This window comes from Monodon monoceros, unplaced genomic scaffold (genome assembly GCF_005190385.1).
Source record: "Monodon monoceros isolate NGI ecotype Baffin Bay Population unplaced genomic scaffold, NGI_Narwhal_1 Super_Scaffold_1, whole genome shotgun sequence".
NCBI lineage: Eukaryota > Metazoa > Chordata > Mammalia > Artiodactyla > Monodontidae > Monodon > Monodon monoceros.
Genome location: NW_021703765.1, coordinates 78,816,470 through 78,830,544, shown reverse-complemented (window position 1 = coordinate 78,830,544; position 14,075 = coordinate 78,816,470). Strand labels below are relative to the sequence as shown.

General features: G+C 44.1%; 1 non-coding gene across 1 annotated transcript; it reads right to left on the bottom strand.

The window, feature by feature from the left end:
• Positions 1-2,801: 2,801 nt before the first annotated feature.
• TRNAK-UUU lies at positions 2,802-2,874 on the bottom strand. The gene has a single exon. It is a non-coding gene; the product is annotated as a tRNA-Lys (tRNA).
• Between the last annotated feature and the right edge of the window lie 11,201 nt (positions 2,875-14,075).

Below are 14,075 nucleotides of genomic sequence, written 5' to 3'. Positions count from 1 at the left end.
CTTTGGACCTCAGTTTCTTTCTCTGACAACTTCAAAGAATTGTTGAAAGGATCAAATAAGGTTATGTATGAAGGTGGTAGGTAAGACTGGGAGCCCTCTCCAAACTGATTGTCTTCTCATTATTTTTACCGAGCTACTTACAGTCACCATTCAGGTAGGGCTTACTGTAGCAACTGCCCAAGTATCATCTTGATTAACCAGATAGAGAATAAAGTAAATATAATATAGCTCTGTCATTAGAAATAATCACTAATATGTCCTGGAGACTTTGACATCTTAACCACTGCTTCATTCTCACTATTCAAAAGTATGTTATATAAATCTAGCACTAGAACACTCATCAGGCTTAGGATAAAGTTTATAGAAAATGAATGTTGGGACTTCCCTGGTGGCACAGTGGTTGGGAGTCCACCTGCCAATGCAGGGGACCCAGGTTCGATCCCTGGTCCGGGAGGATCCCATGTGCCGCTGAGGGGCTAGGCCCGTGCACCACAACTGCTGAGGCCCGCACGCCTAGAGCCCATGCTCTGCAACGGGAGAAGCCACCGCAATGAGAAGCACACGCACTGCAGCGTTGAGTAGCCCCCGCTCACCAGAACTAGAGAAGGCCCAAGCGCAGCCACGAAGACCGAACGCAGTCAAAATAAATAAATTTATTTTTTAAAAAAAAGAAAATGAATGTTGTCATGCCTTTAACACACTTAGAAATGCATATGTATGAAAAAATCCATATGTATGATTATTGTCTAAAAGCAGAGACGGTATCTCGGGAACGCACATAGTATAAGTATGGAATAGTTAGTAGCTGTTCTCAGAGTGACCCATTGTACATGATTGTAATGAACATCTGTCCTTTTTGGCTTATCTTGTATCAAATTGTCACAGTTCCAAGCAGTGGTTACATTTTAGAGTTAATGTGATGAAATCAAAAAATCTATGAAATATTTTGTGTATTACTCAAGATAGATTCTGTGACCTTTTAGGTTTGTTGAAAGAGGAAGCTAGTGTATTGTAAAACCAGTTAAAATAAGAATACACTTGGAAGTATGAAGTAGCATCAGCTCATAGACCTTAGGGAAGATGCCTTACTTAGTGGCCAAGGCCCCAGAATTTCAATTTATTTAGAAACAAATCTGTATAAAAACTTATATAAGTAGAAATATTTCTCAGTCCAGTCCTCTTTAATGTAATGCCATAATAGAGGCAAAAATAATAGACTAGCACATAAACTTTCCTTTTTTTCTATTTGTAACCAAAAGCATTGCATAATCAGGCAGGAACCAGGAAGTAAAAATAATCACAAAATTAAACCAAGTGATCTGTTTTCATTATACTCCAGCAGGAGTAAAAAGTAAAGATAAACACAAGCCAGCAAGTTTCTTTATCAAATTTGAAAATTCTTTCCATGTCAGTCATACCTTAATACAATAAAAATGAAATTTTTATTAAGGCTTGTAACTCAACACTGTCCTTTTTAAACTTTTTAAATTATGGTGAAAAATACATAACCTAAAATTTACCATCGTAACCATCTTTAAGTGTATGGTTCAGAATATTCACATTGTTGCACAATAGATCTCCAGAACAAACTGAAACTCTATACCCATTAAACACTAACTCCCCATCCCCCTTCCCCAGCCCCGGGCAACCACCATTCTACTTTCTGTCTCTGAATTTGACTACTCTAGGATCCTCATATAAGTGGAATCATACAGTATTTATCTTTTTATGACTGGCTTGCTTCACTTAGCATAATATCCTCAAGGTTCTTCCATGCTGTACCATGTGACAGGATTTCCTTCCTGTTTCAGACAGACCACTGTCCTTTTTAATGTCATTTTTATGGTACAGTCTATTCTACTCTTAAACATCTTTGCAGGTATTGTCTATGTTAACGTCCCAGAGCATGATCAAGTACAGAATGATGAGAAGCAAGTTGAAATGCACATTTGGACTTCCAAATTATCTTGTCAAGAAATCAAAAGCGGTTATAAAGTGATTAAACAATGCAGGACTTAGTTTGAGAAAAACCTTTAAGACCTTTTGCAAGCCCCTTGTATTGAAGGGTTTTAGTTGCTTTGTTTTTCTAGAAATGTATTTGACCTATTACAACTTTTTTTGAAGTATCTTCTAAAAATATCTGCTGCTGGGTTATTTTTTTTCTTTCAAGCCTGCAGACATTTTATCTCACTTCTTCAATTGAGTTAGCTGTATTCCTGTTCGTGAATAGCACTCCTCCCCTGTTCTGTCATAGCACAGCCTTATGTTCCTACAGTTCATTAAGGGAAAGCAGTCGTCAACTAGATATTGTTAGATATTGTTAGATCACAGAATCTAACAATAATAATTTTTAAAAAGAAGCAGTTCATTCATTTTCAGTCTTCTTACCTTAATTTTTTAACAGCCTTATTGAGATATAATTTACATACCATACAATTCACCCTTTCAAAAATTCAGTGATTTTCAGTACATTACCAGAGTTGTGCAACCATTACTACATTCACTTTAGGAACATCTCACCACCCTGAAAAGAAACCATGTACCTATTAGCAGTCACTGCCCATTTCCCCCAGACCCCCCAGCCTGTGGAACCATACAATATGTGGTCTTTTGTGTCTGGCTTCTTTCCGTTAGCATAACGTTTTCAAGGCCATCCATGTCATAGTATGTATCATTAGACTTCATTACTTTTTTTTATTGTGGGAAAATACACATAACATAAAATTTACCATCTTAACCTTTTTTTTTTTTTTGGTTGGGGGAGGGGGGTGTGCCGCACCACACAGCTTTCAGGCTTTTAGTTCCCCAACCAGGAATTGAACCTGGGCCCATGGCAGCAAAAGCACCAAGTCCTAACCACTGGACCACCAGGGAATTCCCTTAACCATCTTTAAATGTACATTTCAGTATTTTAAATACGTCTACATTGGTTCTACAGCCAATCTCCAGAATTCTCTTCATCTTATAAAACTGAACTCTATTCCCATAAAACAGGAATTCCCCATTTTCCTTCTCCCACCCTCTGCAACCACCACTGTATTTTGTCTCTATGAATTTGACTCCTCAGGAACCTCATATAAGTTGAATCATACAGTGTCCTTTCTTGGCTGGTTTGTTCCACTTAGCATAATATGCTCAATAACCTTGTCATTCATGTCATAGCATTTGTCAGAATTTCCTTTCTACTTCATTAACTTTTTATGACTGAATAATACTCCATCATATGGCTATACCGCATTTTGTTTATCCAGTCATAAGCTGACGAACACTTAGGTTATTTCCACTTTTTGGTTATTACAAATAACAGTATTATGAACATTCATATACAAGTTTTTGTATAGACATGTTTTCAGCTCTCTTGGGCATTTACCTTGGAGTAGAATTGCTGAGTTATATGGTAAGTCTATGTTTAACTTTTTGTGGAACTGCAAAAGTTTTTCAAAAACTTTTTCACTGTACCATTTTACATTCCTACCAGCAAAGTATGAAGGTTCTAATTTCTACACATCCTCGCCAAGGATACTGGAAAAAAGGATATTGTTATCATCCATCTTCTTTATTATAGCCAACTTAGTAAGTATGAACTAGTATTTCATTGTGGTTTTGTAAGCATTACCCTGATGGCTAATTTTCATATATTTATTGGCCATTTGTATCTTTTTTGACAAAATGTCTATTAAGATCCTTTGTCCATTTTTTAATTGGGTTATTTGTCTTTTTATTGTTGAGTTGTAGGAGTTCTTTATTCTAAATACAAGTCCCTTCTCAGACATATGACTTACAAATATTTTCTCCTATTCAACTTCATTATTTTGCATGTGGATATCCATTTGTCCCAGCACCATTTGTTGAAAGACTATTGTTTCCCCATTGAATTGTCTTAGCACCCTTACTGCAAATCGGTTGATCCTAATTGTGACAGTTTACTTTTGGACTTCTCAGGGTTAACCTTATAAAGAGGTTCTGGTTCCCATCTGATCCTTTGCCCTGGGTCCCAGTCATCCTGTCCCACTTCTTCTCACCTATCATCCCTGTGTGTGCATATTTCTAGCATAAGGCAAGGAGATTTGGGGGCATCGATTATTTTTAGTTTAGGACTAATACAAGGTTGAGGGTTAGTCAAACTCAAAACTGCGTCTGTTAATTTAAGCTCAGATTTTTTTTTAATTTATCTTATTTTTTTTTGGCTGTGTTGGGTCTTTGTTGTTGTGCGGGGCAGCAAGAGGGGGCTACTCTTCTTTGCGGTGCGCAGGCTTCTCATTGTGGTGGCTTTTCTTGTTGCAGAGCACAGGCTCAGTAGTTGTGGTTCGCGGGCTTAGTTGCTATGTGGCACGTGGGATCTTCCCAGACCAGGGCTTGAACCCATGTCCCCTGCCTTGGCAGGCGGATTCTTTTTTATTTTATTTTATTTTATTTTATTTATTTTTGGCTGTGTTGGGTCTTTGTTGCTGCACATTGGCTTCCTCTAGTTGTGGCAAGTGGGGGCTACTCTTCATTGCAGTGTGCGGGCTTTTCATTGCGGTGGCTTCTCCTGTTGCGGAGCACGGGCTCTAGACATGGGGCTTCAGTAGTTGCACCACGCTGGCTCAGTAGTTGTGGCTCGCAGGCTCTAGAGCGCAGGCTCAGTAGTTGTGGCACACGGGCTTAGTTGCTCCGCAGCATGTGCGTTCTTCCCGGACCAGGGCTCGAACCCGTGTCGCCTGCATTGGCGGGCGGATTCTTAACCACTGTGCCACCAGGGAAGCCCTAAGCTCAGATTTTAAAAATCACTAGCCAGGGAATTCCCTGGTGGTCCAGTCATAGGACTCCACACTTTCACTGTCGAGGGCTCAGGTTTGATCCCTGGTTGGGGATCTAGGATCCCACAAGCCACGTGGTGTGGCCAAAAAAATAAAATGAAATGAAATAAGTAAATAAAAAGCACTACCAGTCTTGCCAAGTGCCATGTCCCACCAGTCCTTCCTTTCGTCTTGTCTTGACATCTTTGGCCCCCCATGGTGCTGTTTTGTCACCTTCCTCCACTCAGACACTGAGGGTCATTGACTTTGCCTTTGTCAGCTGCCATTTTCTGCCCTCTGCCTCACGTGGCACAGGATCCATATTGTGGGCCCACTCTGGGCCCTTAGGGAAGGCACCTGGCAACATCAGCTTAATTTTTACGTCCACTTTTACATGACAACCCCATTAGGAGTCTGCTACACTTTGAAAGTAGTGTAGTGCTAAACCAAGTCATTCCATTCTCCTTCCTTTATACCTGAAAGAAAAGAGAGGGGCACCCTTTCATAGTCTTTGAGAGACACAAAATGTAGGTGGCAGGAAATGAAGGTGGCTCTGCAAAGCCCCCTGTGCGTGGAAGGGCTGTAGAAGTGGTGGAGCATGTGCAGAACTTGTCAGCATTTCATGCCAAGCTGTGGGCATTGGTAGTTCTGGCTCTGAAGCCAAAGCCGCTATTCAGTACAAGCCAGCACGATCCCCTTGCAGTGAGTTTGGGGGATCTATTAGTTTTGCTCCTAAAGTCAGATTTCAGGCTCTCAGAAAAATGGTAGAGGGAGAGAGAGGAGGAGGGATAAGAGAGAAGCTAGAAAAAGATTTGTTTTGATGGTAGAAAAAGAAAAATGAAAGCTCTTCATGGGTTTACTGAGGTAAGGTAGGGACTTCCCTGGCGGTCCAGTAGTAAAGAATCCTCCTTCCAATGCAGGGGACCTGGGTTCCATCCCTGGTTGGGGAACTAGGATCCCGCATGACGCGGGGCAACTAAGCCCGCATGCCACAACTACTGAGTTCGCACACCTCAACTGGAGAGCCTGCCTGCCGCAAACTACAGAGCCCATGTGCTCTGGAGCCCACACGCCACAAATAGAGAAGAGAAAACCCGCACGCCGCAACTGGAGAGAAGCCTGTGTGCCGCAACGAAAGATCCCACATGCCTCAACAAAGATTCCACAACTAAGACCTAACACCGCCAAAAATAAATAAATCTTTAAAAAAGTACGTCTTAAAAAGGTAAGGTAGAGTGCAGATACCTTGACCTGGCCGTTGTTTCACACCCCTGACTACCTTCCAAATTCTCACACACGCGCACACACACACACCAGACATACAGAGCAATTCAGAGCTCTATTCTGGTCTGGAAAAATCTTTCCCCTGGGGCATCAGTAGCTTGCCTTGTGATGACAGGCTTAATGGTTTCATATCTCTGCATTCCACTGAGACCACCTACCCAGAGGCTATGCCCTACTGACCTGGTTCACCAGGGCCTGAGACTAAGCATGAGAACACGAGGGCAGTGCCAGTCTAGGAGTCGGGGGAGCTATGTTCTGGTTTGGGCAAATCGTTCTGGTTGTTTTTGGGTTGTTTTTTTTTTGCGGTACGCGGGCCTCTCACTGTTGTGGCCTCTCCCGTTGCGGAGCACAGGCTCCGGACGCGCAGGCTCAGTGGCCATGGCTCACGGGCCCAGCCGCTCTGCGGCATGTGGGATCTCCCCAGACCGGGGCACGAACCCATGTCCCCTGCATCGGCAGACGGACTCTTAACCACTGCGCCACCAGGGAAGCCCTGGGCAAATCGTTTTAACTTGCTGGGTGACTGTGTCCACGTTGCTGCTCTCTCTGTAATACTCAGGGTCCCAAATTATAAAATGGGGACCGGACCCATGGTTCTTGTCTCCTAGAAATGTCATGAGACAGAGTAAATTACGGTCTTCCAGTGCTTATGCTTCTAGGAGGCAAGGAACTAGGGGAATCCTGTGCTTTTCTCTTTTTTTATTGAGATAGGGCTTCCTAGGCTCTCTATGCAAGCCCTTAGAAGACATTTAATCAGAGAATAGTCTGGAAAAAAGCAAACCTGCTCACAAAAGAAGAGAGAGCCTTGAAATCTCTTAAGTGTTTCCTTCCAAACAGGTCCAAGAGATTCTCTTATAGTTTCTGGCCGGCTACCTGGAGTAGGGAGACAGAAGTGGTTTATTTTTCTTTCTTCCAGTTTCCCTTTCTGGTCTGATCCCTCTGAGTGACACTGGTTGGGGTGGGGCCACAAGTTATGGGAGAAAACCATGTCCCAGCCACTCAAGTCTGCCTATTGGATAATAGATTGATCGGTCTGCCCTGTCGGTGGGTAAAAATAAAAGAGCAGCCTTTTTATTGATTTGTGTTTATTTGACTGTTTGTTTAAAGGAAGCCATGAGATGTAATAGTGAATCAGCCCACCTGATGCAGTGCCCTCCAATGGTCTGGTCATGTTGGTAAAGTACATCAGGAAGGGAACACCGTGGTTTCCCAATCATCTGCCTGCAGTACTGGAGTATGGAGGACCCAAGATCTAACAGAAGGCTTCTTGTCCTCGTAAAAGATCCTTGGGCTCTCAGTTGCTGTATTAGTCTCCTATTGTTGCTGTAACAAATTACTACAAACTTAAAACAACGCAAATGTATTCTCTTACCTTTCTGGAGGCCAGAAGTCTCATGAGGCCAAAATCAAGGTGTCGGCAAGGGTACGTTCCTCCTGGAGACTCTTGGGGAGAATGCAGCTGCTTGTCTTTTCCGGCTTCTGGAGGCCACCTGCGTTCCTTGGCTTGTGGTCCTTCGACTGTCTTCCAGGTGCATCACTCTAAGCTTTCTTTCCATCGTCACATTCCTCTCTAACTCTGACCCTCTGCCTTCCTGGCACAGGACCCTTGTGATTAAGCTGGGCCCCAGCCCTCTTCTTTCTTGGGCTTCTAAGGACTTCTCAGGAATAGGAGTTGCAGTCATTGTCAGGGCTGGGAGCTAGTGGGGAAGTACATTGATAAGAATCTTTGTAACTTTTCTTAGGACAGGAGGCAGCCTGATATTATAGCCTTTTTGAGCCCCTTCCCCCATAAAGGTGTTGATGACCATAGAAAGAACTAAGAGTCCAGGAATAAAAATCCAATATGCCTGGATTACAAGAAACTCAGTTAAGGGTGAAAGCAGGCAGATGGGCTGATGGGACATAAAAGCAACCTAACTGACACCTTTCTCCTTCACCCCAATTTTGGAATTATTTCCCCAAGACACCACCATGCTTCCTATCCTTTAAAGCCTGTATTTTTAGTTTGGGGTATTTTCTATTGTTTGCAGGTTGCCTTGCAACCCATTTGCCTGGAGGGTTTAAACAATATAGTTTCTTTGCTGAACAGCAACAGTAGCCAAGAGAGACCGAATATAAACCTTTAAGTCTGTTTTCTCAGAGTTCCTACATCAGCGATGGCTTTAAACAGAATAGCTTATGCCCCCTGGCTTGCTTCTCCCTGGGGGAGGGGAGAAGGGTGGCTGGTGGAGAACATTTTGTGTTCTCTTATCTTTCATACTAGTGGAAGGGGATAAGCACCAGAATAGGAAAACAAAATATCTGTCTATTAATATACCCTAAGTCCTCTAGCACATGGATTGGATTTGTTTATTTGTGAAAGAGAAGGATGCTTCTCTCTGACTGTGGGCTCCCCTGCCAGATGGAAGGGAACTGGCAGGCGTAGTGCCCTCCATAAGGTGAAGGGAATAGGCAACCAGGGCCTAACTTCTTACTTAAAAGAGAAAACTCTCAGACTTTTCTCAAGAAAAATTGGTTTTCTGGCTCAACCTGCCTTAAGCCCCAGCAGCATCATTCAGGGAAGCTAAGAAAGAAAGGGAAAAAAGCAGGAGGATTTACCATGAAAGAGCCAGAGAGTACCCCTACCTCCGCACTAGACATGTGCATCCATCACCCTCCTTGTGTCCAGCCTGGGGAGCCAGAGGGCTGGAGAACCTTGCTGGAAGAAAGGACACACAGTTTCCTCAGAACAACCACTTAACTGGCAGTGAGGAAGGCAGAAACAGGAGCGTTTCCCTCCCCAAAGGACGAGCCCTGCAAAGAGAAAAGCAGCCCTGCTGAGCTCAAATTCAGGGGCACTGTCCTTTAATATATTCCCTTGGATCCCTTAGTGGTTTGTAGAAGGAGTGCCCAGAGTCGACAGTTTTCTAAAGGAGTAGATGGCTAGTTAATGATAAGCCTTCTACTTGGAAAAAAGCCAGAAGGGAAGAGATTTCTTTCGGGAGCAGGAACGTACACGTGCCTAGGAGCCCCGTGCCTGCCATGTCTGGACAGAGGTTCAGAGCGCCCTTTGGCTGCCAGAAGAGGTCTCTGCTTGCCACCCACCAGGGTCAGGCTTTCTCAGGTCCTGGAGAACATTTTGATTAGCAGGAGTCCCAGGCAGACACGGAGAGAAAGAAGAGAGCAGCATTGGCAGGGCCCGCCCTCTCCAAGAGCAAACGGGGACAAAGGTCGGTGTACTTACAGCTGCCCCTCCCAGCCTGCCCGCCTGCCAGCCAGGCCAGATGCCCCAGGTTGTCCCGGCGTTGCTACATGATGCAGGAATCTGTCATCTTTGTGCCTGCTGGGTCACCCATTACCCCAGATCCAATTCCCAGGCAGGGAAGGTTAGGACACGTGAGCAGAAGCAAAGGCTTTGGCATTCAATAGCTTTAAAACAGAAATGCCGTCATGTCTTTACCTGTTCAGTTGGGAGCAAAACATGTTTGTTAAGGGTGTGATGTGCTATTGTGGAATAAGTACGAAAGGAAAGAATCTGTGAGCTGCCCATCTGAGAGGAGGGCTCTCTGTACAAACCATGGTTCTTCAGTCACTTTTAGAATGTGAACAGACTTTCTTTGTGATGATTTCTTATCCTACATTTCACTGCTAGCCCAGCATGTTTGAATTTGTCTCGGCTTCAGCAGGTCTGAGTATCCATTGGGATTCTCTGTGAGAATTTAAACAACTTGGAGGCCACTGAGGTTACCACGTATAACCAGATCTGGCACAGATTTGGCATGAGAGTAAGCAGGAGACAGAAGCTTTGTGTGTTATGAAATCATTGAAGCTGTAGCCCACAGCCCTTCGTGTTTGGGATTACAGTTAGAATCGCTGTTATTTGTTCGTTTTCTGTCTTTGTACCTAGGAATGGGCTTCAGCTAATGAAATAATGGTGATATAGAAGCTAACATTCATCAAGGCACTGAACTAAGCACTCTCCTTGAATTATCTCATTTAATTTCCACCTCAAATCCATGAGGAAGACATGACATGATCCCCATTTAAAGGTGAGGATCCAGGCTCAGAGAAACTGAGTGACATACTTAAGATGATCTGCTATATTCATCTGGGATTATGACTTGCTAGCACCGTATTCTGAACATAGAGGAAGAAAGAATATGAGAACAAGTATTTCTGAGGGCTGCAATTGTGTACAGGTTTCTTGGAAGCTAGGGCCCTCTTGATTTATGCTCCATGGGGCCATCTGGGGAAGTTGTTTAGCTTCAGAGGTGATAGATGAGGGCTGGGTCACTTCTGTTTGCAGAGCATGGGTTGAAGGGTAAGTCAGGACAACATTTCTTCTCTGGTCCCCATCAGGGACTCCACAGGCCAACCTCTGTGGCTGTGTTTATATCATTATTTTTAAGGCATCAGCACCAGCACAGCAGCTCTAAGCTCTCTCTTCCTTTAGCCATCCTCCATGTGGAAAGAAGCCAAATGGGAGAATTTCCCCAACCATTTCCCTTCAGTGCAGCTGGTACCAACTTGAAACCTAAGACATTTAACACTGCAGCCCAGCTGAAGCCTGGCTAAGCCGTATTTCTTAGACACAGCAGGAAGCCGTTCTGTGCTCTAGTATCAAGAACCATCTCAGGGCCCAGGGTGGGCTCTGCTTCCTTGGTTTGACCCCAAGAGGTCAGCTGGCTGATGAAGCCCATCAGAAGTACTTATGTAGACTAGGACCGTCAGCTGCAGCTTACCAGAAGAGACGGGAGAGGATGCCCAGGATTTTCATATTTAATTGAAAAGTAGTGTCTTTGGAAAAGGGGGTGGTAGAGGAGTTCCTACAGCATTGAAAGAACTCCCTCCACTTGTTGCTGTGGGAGGGTAGCGTAGATCCAGCTGCTTCAGAGCCATTCATTATCCTTCATCCTGGCAGGTGGAACTCTTCTATGGATAGGCACTGTTGGTAGTGAACCCCTGGCTCTCCCGGCTGCCCCCACAGGTCACAGGACCCTCCAAGCTGATGCTCCAGCGTGGTGACCAGAGTCTGGTTCCATCCTCTGTCACCCAGGCCGCACACATCAGCTTTGCCCCATTCTGTGCTTCTGAATTACACTCACTGGCAACCAGCACCAGCTCTCCCCTCCCAGTGCCCTGATATCCTCTGGTTAATAAGCAGCTCACATAAAGACACCAAGAACTATTGCAAGAGGGGGAGAAAAGCTGAGGCTCTGAATACAGGCCAGGAAGCCCTGGACTTGGCCCAGGAGCTCGGTGGCTGTTTCTGTTCTCTGCCCTTTGGTAGCCTTCCTCACAGGTTATAGAAGGAAGAGAAGCAGGAATGCTTCATCTAAAGCTGTAGTGGACCATAAAGCAATGATGTATTTATCTATCAATGAGAGACTCTCACTGAAGCCTGAGGTCCCTTCGTGGAGACTATTAGTCCTCTCCAGAAGAGACCAACTTTCTGCCCTTTATCCTTTCAAACCTATTTCTAGAAGAGTCTTAGGTCCCTGTTAATTAAAGCACTAAGCTCTCCACTTCCCTCTCTCTCCTGTCTTTCTGAGCTGCCCAGATGGCACTCTTCCCACCTTCACCTTCATCTCCCATACTGTGTTTTATCTCCCAAGGTTTGGAGATGTCCTTGAGACGTCCCTGTGGAAGGAACCAGTGGGGACTATGTGCCTGAGCCCCCCTCATTGTCACTTTGGTCTGAATCAAATTCTGCAAGGGAGCTGGAACCCTCTCCCTGGGCCTGCCCATTGTCAAGGTCCTGGTCACCTTTAAAGTCTCCTGCAGGGATTCCCACTGCCAACAGATCCTTTTCTGAAGCCCAGCACTGTGACATTTTAGACTTGGAAATCCCTAGACAAATATGTCTCACTTAATCCTCACCACACTGGAGACTCTCACTTGGCCAAACTTAACAAGTACCACTAGTTCTTGCAGCAAATGCTCCCCGTGTTCCAGGCATTGTGTTCAGGGTTGGGAAAAGGATAAACAAGGTAAGGTCCCTGTCCTTGAGGTGCAACCAGCTATTAGAAGAGACACATGAAACAGGAGCTACCCTCTCACTCGAAATGCCTCATACCCAGTGTTCCTTTAACTTTCCCAGGCTCTCTAAGGCCCTGCTCTTTCACCATTTACCAGCTCTGTAACTTTAGCTCAGTTGCTTGCTCTAAGCATCGGGTTGCTCATCTGTAAAATGGGTTTGTTAATAGTATATATCTACCTTGTAGAGATATTATGAGGATTACATGAAACCACTTACTTGTAAGGCACATAGGGCTAAATAAATGCTGGCTGTTACTATCTTCCTCCTGAGGATAATGTTTGCCAGGAAGAGTGGTAAAAGCAGGGAGAGCTGGGTTTGAACCCCAGTTTCCCCACCCCACTGATACTGTATGCTTACGGGCAAAAACTATTCTCTCTGAGCATCAGTTTCATGGGTGATAATTTACTTAATTAGAGTAAATTAATTGATATATGTGAAAGTACCTCGCACATAGCAGGAGTTCAACACATTAGCCCCTTGGAACTTCTTAAGTATCTGAAGACCCTAAAGCTCCAAGGATCCAGAAGAGACGCAGAAAGATGCTAGCGCCTCCTTTAGGAAATGTCCCCCATTCCCCTGGTTAATCCTTAAAGCATGACCCTCCCCTATTTGGTTCTCATTCAGCCAGAGAGGCGGCTCCGTGATCAACTGTGTCCCTCCCTCTGTGCTCTGTGCTTCTGTACTAAGTACCTGGAGGCCCTTGTCCTGTCCACACTCAGGCATCACTTGGCCGAGATATCCATTGAGCTCCTCTAATCTTTCCCCACAACTCAGTCTCCCCCTCTCCTCACCCTCCACTTCATCCCTTGTTCCCCTAGCTTCTTAATCAAATTAAGGGAAAGAAGAGGATTTAGATAGGGTTACTAAATATGTTTCTGTTCAGGGGAGGGAGGAACAGAGGAGTCTGGAGGAGGAGGCAGAGTGTGAAATTCCTTAATGGAATGTGCTCTGAGAGCCTCCTTTCTCTAGAATAAGCCCTAGAATCGCCTATCTGGATAGAGTTTTCTCTTTGGCTAAGTGCTTTCACAAACATTATCTCATTATGATACAGGCCCAGGTGGCAGAGTGCCCACTCCCCGGAGAGGTCTGCCGAGGCCATCATGCCTCACAAGCTGGTCTGACCCTGGTCTACATATTTCACAGGACACCCTGGCCTCACAGGGGTGACTTGGCTTTCTGTGGCGCACGACACCCGCGGAGGGGCCACTCACAGATGGAGGTCACGGTTTTCCCTTCTGTGTTCTCCCCACATCGGATTTGGAATCTCTGGAAAATTTTTACTTTTTAAAAATGATAACGTGCTTATTGTAGAGATTTTTGAAAACACAGTAACTTGTAAAGGAGAAAACAAAAATCACCCATAATCCACAACTTAACTGCTGGTAATGTTGTGAGGTAGCTCCTTTACGTGTTTTTGAAATGCATGCATATATTTGTGTATATGTGTGTGCATTTGAAAAATGGGATTATATGCACACACATTATTTGTATTCTGCTTTTGTATTTAATTTGTTATTTTTGTGTTCCATTTCATCAAAAACTCTTCTGAAATATTGTTTTAAAATAGCGTGAATTAGGATTTTTCCTTATTAAAAAATTATGCATGTCCATTATGAAATAATCATTGCCCACATTGATTGAGTCTCGTAATCAGCCAGAAACCCTGATCACATGATCACATTTAATTCTCACAGCAGCTTTCCTGGGTAGATACTGATAAACTCATTTTACAGGTAAATAGAGTGAGGCCTTGGAGAGGTAAAGAACTTGCCCCACTAGTAAAGACTGAAAATGCCCATGGGATTTCACACACATTTTTGGACCAAATTGCCTATACCAATGACCATATTTAATAACTGCATCATATTCTCCAATGTGGATTTATCATGATTAACTATTCTCTTTTGTTGGACATTTCAATTATTTTTTTGTTGTTATAATGAAGCAATGATCATCTCTGCATAAAACCATCTTTGTTCACATCTCTTGTTATT